General features: G+C 38.0%; 1 pseudogene; it reads left to right on the forward strand.

The window, feature by feature from the left end:
* The first annotated feature begins 5,772 nt into the window (after positions 1-5,772).
* LOC114466288 (uncharacterized) lies at positions 5,773-5,890 on the forward strand (annotated as a pseudogene).
* Positions 5,891-6,258: the final 368 nt, after the last annotated feature.

The raw sequence follows: 6,258 nt of genomic DNA on the forward strand, positions 1-6,258 counted from the left end.
GTGTCATGAACAGCTTAACCCTGGTTACAGTGTAACCACACACCCCCTGAACAACTCACCACTGAGCTGTGTGAATAAACACATACGTTCACCTTAAACTCTGAGCTTTAACTTGTTTTTACAAAGCTTTTCCTAATGACTTAATATATGGCAGATAATGACCAAAGATTTTGATCAGATCAAGGTTGTGGGGCTGCCTTTAGGGTCTTTATGTGGCCACCGTCATAAAACAGCCAAACACATCTCTTAGATCAGTAAAAATAAATCTGGTGTTTGCCAGTAATGCACTCAGTGACATTTTTAATGTGACTTTCTTCCTTCCAGCAAGACTTCCTCTTCCAAACAAAACAGACTCTTGATTAGGTTCTGCTTCTTTTCCACCTCCGTAATTCAATATGCTTACAGTATATTAGAGGAAGATAAACAACCGGCTGCTGCTGTGGTCACCTGAGTGGCGACAATCGGTCTAGCATTACCTCACAGTGGAAGCTATCGAACTCTCGCTGGTTAATAATTTGCATCTTAACTGTTGATTTTACCAACTAGGATGAAAATAAATGTTACTATTTTAAGCCCCTTTAGCAGTCCTCATTAGTTTACCATCGCTTCTCTTTTTGTAGCCTCCAGTGTTTTAATTCTTCTTGCCACAGAGGGATAGAGGTTGGACAATATAGACATCTAAGCCATTGGGGTGCCAAGGGGCAAGAGGTGAACCGGTGTGGCTAAAACGTAATGGGGTGATTTAGAGCAATGGTTCTCAGATGTTAAGTACTCCCTTTCTCTTACCTTTGAATCCAATCCCCCCCCTTTGTCTCAGAATGCTATGAAAAAACCACTGTAGATCATAATGATGAACTGAATGAGTGATAACACATTTTAAAGAATCTTGTTTTGTAAATAATTGGAATGAAACAGTGTTTAGTGCTTCCTGAATAGATTTTTTTCTGTAGTTTTTATTGTTTCCAATCATCTCCTGCCTGGTGTATAGGACCAAGACTGACTCGTATTTTCAGTTCATGTTCTAATCAAGAAAATTGGCATCGTCATTATGATGATTATCGTTATTATGATTATCATTTTTACCTAAAAATAAACATTATGAAACCCCACATTTTTCTCTCTCTCAAGGACCCCATGTAGTGCTATCGCATACCCCCATTTGGGAAACACTGATCTCTTGAATATTGACAACAAAGATTTACAAAAAATAGTCGTCACCTTTTGAGTTAGGAGTTAAACAGAAAAACTATTTGCATTCACAGTTATAGTGGTGGAGGAAAACTATATCTGTAGCAACAATCTGAGGAAAACATGGCTGCCAACAAACGCCCCTCTAACCAAAGCAGCAATGCTTAATATTTAGTGGCCAAATATATCTTTAATATCCTTTGTTTAATTTGCTTTAGGGCTATTTTATTTTATATCATCTTTACAAAATAAAGGTTGTGTTCCAAAATGCACTCTCTGTACAATACACTACAAAGTCAATGACTATATACTGTTGATTACGTACTGTATTTACAGTTCCACTGAAGTATACGTCCAAGTTTCCCAAGATGCATTTCGAACCAACAGTATGTCGACAAAAACCTGAAGCACACTGATGATAAATATCTGTTGATTCTCCACCTTTGAAAGCATTTTATGCCAGAAAGTGACCAAGTAGAATATCAACATGTGGTCATTTGATCCTTAAAACTCACAGTTGAGATTTTCAGAGACCCTCCATTGTGCTACTGACAAAAATTCTGGTTAACTTCCAAACAAGAGCCCTATTTATAAAAGGGTTAAAATAAATAAAATAAAGGAAGACAAGAAGAGATGCTTTTGTTTTGAAAAGCGGGCGTTTGATTTTCAGCTTGAAGCCGGTGTCATGTACTGAGTTTGCATCGTACTAAGATTGTAGATGTGCATATATGCTTACAACCGGAAAAATAATTATTTTTTGTTTATTTTACTTGTCAAAGTGAACGGACACTTGTCTTATTTGTTTATTGGATTGGGTTAGGTTAGGGTTATAATCTCAGTACGGAGGTGAACTCAGTACGTGACAGGACGATTTTACATTCCGCTCGCATGCTGATGCTTTTATTTTGAAAAGGGAATGTTTGACTTTTAGCTTGCAGCCGGACCCAGGACGATTTTACATTCCACTTGCATTGCATCTTGGGGTGGTTGAGTATGACTAGTGTGCCCTCCGTGCATACTTAAAAAATGTCCCAATATAGTACATATCCGGGTATTTCTCGCGTACTCAATTTTTCCATACTATCTAATGTGAAGTCATTTTGACATCAGACCTAGTATGAGTAGTACGTCATCTTTGCTGGTCGTCACTAAAAAGGTTAATGAGAAAAATGTTGTGTTTCAGGAGGTGGACATCTACACTGTGAGACCTGAGGATCTGTCCTTTACCTCAGCCTTCTGTCTGCAGATACAACACAGTGACTACGTCCACCTACTTCAACATTGAGTTTGTCACAAGAAGATTGGTCCTGATATAGTATACATCAAGGTATTTCTTGCATATTCAATCTGTTCATACAATCTAATTTGATCGCTCTACATACTCATTTTGACGTCAAACTTAGTATGAGTAGTAGGTTAGTATGCCATTTCAAACATGGCCATAATTTAATTAAAGAAAGATATGTAAGTATGTTTTTAAATTGTAATATTAATATGATTATGCCCTAAAACATTATCTAATTGCACTCGGACCATTATGTTAATAAGATGTGAAATATGACAAAGCAATGCTGATATAAGCTTTGGTCATTGGTGTGGTTTACCTGTCTTTATCTCATCTCTGTGCAGCTATAAGCTACTGCTGACTGTTTGCCGACATCCTCCTGTGTTCAGCCCGACTTGGAACATTTGCTTTGCCTGTGTCAACACCTTGCTGACATACCATCTGACATCTCGACAAGTGACTGGACGGCAGTGGCATTTGTCACATATTGTGCTAAAGGGGATTTGCTTAGCATCGTGTGTGATTTAGAGGCTGGAAGCAGAAAATGATTCAACGCTGAATCCATACCTTCCATAGAAAGTGGGTTTCGCTACTAGATTGACTAGATAGCCTTTTGAAGGGGAAAAAAGGACATTTAACTGCCTTGTCTTGTATTTCTTTCTAACTGCAAGTTTTATCACAAAATTGTCAGCGGTGATGACAAGTTGTCAACAGGACTGAGCGAATCCATGACAAAATCCAAAGAGAATATTACAAAGTGGGAAAATAAAATCCCAGTTTGATTTTTTTCTCTATTTATCCAATGCCTAACTCTTTACTCTAACAATTGTGTTTGTCATAAAGTATGCATGATTATTTTACATTTAGCTGAAAATAGAACCCATCCACCACTGAAACCTTGATCATCAGCAAGTAGGGTAGGGTGGACGGTGAATGAATGAATATATTTAATAATTACTTCCACTAATGAGGTTTGTCTCTTACCTGGATTATGGCAAAAGTACTAAAATGGATTTTAACCAAATTTTAACCAAAGATGGACTTTACACCATGGAAGATTTCATCAAATGTTGGAGGGGATCAAGATCAATAAACTGATTCTGGATTAGTTTTTAAAAATCTATAAATCCTTTTTTTTTGGTCATTGGCTAAATTTCTCAGTTGGTAATTGACCAATCTTTATGAAATTTGAATCGGTTATGTTAGGTTGGTTCCTCAATTACTCCACCAAGTTTCATGTTGATCCGCATTTTATCGCAATTTTTAAAATAAATGAGGGTGCTTATATATTTGGACCTGTACTGTATCATTAACACAGTGGTTCTCAAACTTTTCAGTCTGCAAGCCCCAAAATAAAGGTTCCAGAGACCGGGGACCCCCACTGTACCTGAAGGTGGTTGAACACAGACATGAACATTGAAGAACAGTCATGTGGAGACAGGGTCATCTATAAGGGGGAATAAAGGGGAGAGATTTTTGGGGTCCATCCATAAAGTCAGCAAAATGACGGTCCATTTGTCTATGAATCTGTGATAACCACGTTTATTTATTCATCTGAATAATATCCACTGTTATCCAAGAAGTTTACTATTATTTGCACCATAGTATACAGTCTTCTTAAAGATGTAAATCTTTAAAGTAAAAATAAAATGGGTTAAAGGTGACTAAAAATGGTGGAAAAGGTGGTGAAACAGAAATTGGTATTATGGGTTAAAAGTTGCAAATTAAAGTGGCCAAAAACAGACATGGGGAGCTGGGGTAGTATAATTTAAAAAAGTAGGAACAATTAGTTTAGAATAGAAAATAATGGGCATGAGAAATTGGGAATGTGGTTAAATTGGCCAAAATAAGCATGAAATATGGTGAAAAGAGGTTAAAAGTGACAATAATGGTTCAACAAATGTGACATTAGGTGGAAAAAGAGGTGGAAAAGGATTATAAGTGCCAAAAATGTCTTGAAAGTGGAAAAAAAAGTGCAGAAAAGGCATTCAAATTTGATGAAGAGGCTGGAATGTGAGTAATGTAGCAAAAATGCGTAAAAAGAGCAAAGACATGGCAAAAAGTGATGAAAATAGGTTAAAATATGGTGAGTTTGGTGTAGTTGCAGAAAAAGGGTGAAAAAAAAAAAGCAAAATTGGCTCAAATTGTTCAGATAATTTTCTTAGTATCTTGAAAACATCTGGCGACCTCGTCCCAGTGTCTCGTGACCCCAAATGGGGTCCTGACCCCAAGGTTGAGAACTCCTGCATTTGCAGAGGTTTGCGCTCTCAGTTTGCTCGTTTTAAAAACGCAAATTACTGATGCATCTGAGCAGAGAAGCATTACTCATCTTCAACATGCTGGTGACTTTATTAAGCTTGTAAATCAGTAGATAGTTTCTGCCTACTGCTTTCACTCCTGGTTCTTGCCGGGGTGCTCCTGCTAACACACTGATTAGTGCGTGCGATAAAGTAGATGCACACATTATCTTTGAGTGTGATGCGTGGGCGAACGTTTCTCAAGCAACACTTTTGGAGTGCTCCCATATTTGTGACCAAAACCCTGGTGTGCTTCATTGTGCTGTCGCTCAGTAATGGCGAATTAGCAGTCGGCAGAGTTGAGAGGGACGCCAAGGTATAATCTAAAATAAACCCATCTTTTAATGAGACTACACAAATCATAACCTGACAAATATAGTAGAAACCAAACTAACCAGTATGAGGTGACGCCACAGAGATAGCACCCATGGGAGACGATGCAGCAGCAGCAGCCAGTGTTTGACCACACCTTCCACATGAAATGTAATTAGGTCATTAGAAGCACCTGGGAGGAAATGGAGGCACCTCCTGCACCACAACAGGAAATCAGCAAACTAACACAAACATGGTACAACTGACAACACGTGAAAAGATGACCACAAGACCTTTTTCATATGCTTAAAAAAACATTAATTAAAAACTGAAAACAAAATAAATCCCAACTAATAACAAACAAACATTAAAAACATAAAAACACAAAAAACATAAATCAAAACAGCAATAAAATAAAATTAATTAATAATAACTAGCTTGTTACTAGTAGTACTATAGGCTTAAATGTTACTCATGAAATCTCAAAGCTTTACGATTACGACTAGTAACAAAACTGCCTAGAGGATTTTGCTTTAGAACTAGTCAGGTCTACTCGCGCACTGGTAGACCTTTCGACATGTCAGAAATACATTTTCACATGTTGAAATGTAATTCCCATTAGTGAAAATTTAAATTACAACTAGTAAGCCCCACTGATTAAATGTTAAAACAGCTTGTCATAATAGTACTAGTAGTGACCATACCAGCCTGTCATTGCCCGATCCCATTAGATCTCGGAAGCTAAGCAGGTCTTGGCCTGGTTAGTAGGTGGATGGGAGACCACTGAGAATTCCAGGTGCCACAGTGGGGTGGCAGTCACCCAGTGGTATCTGTCATTGTACCCTTGGGCAAGGCACTTCACCTACATTGCCTAGTATGAATGTAGTGTGTGAGTGAGTGTTGGTGGTGGTCGGAGGGGCCGATGGCGCACTATGGCAGCCTCGCTTCCGTCAGTCTGCCCCAGGGCAGCTGTGGCTACAATAGTAGTTTACCACCACTAAGTGTGGAGTGAAAGAATAATGCCTTAATTCTGTAAAGTGACTTTGAGTGTCTGTGATAAAGCGCTATATAAAATTGATACATTATTATTATTATTAGTAGTAGTAGTAGACTCTCTGTAGTCTATTAGTAGTATGTGTAAAGCCAAAATATTCACTAGTAGTACGAGTAAACCTA

This window comes from Gouania willdenowi, chromosome 6 (genome assembly GCF_900634775.1).
Source record: "Gouania willdenowi chromosome 6, fGouWil2.1, whole genome shotgun sequence".
In the NCBI taxonomy this organism is placed as follows: domain Eukaryota; kingdom Metazoa; phylum Chordata; class Actinopteri; order Blenniiformes; family Gobiesocidae; genus Gouania; species Gouania willdenowi.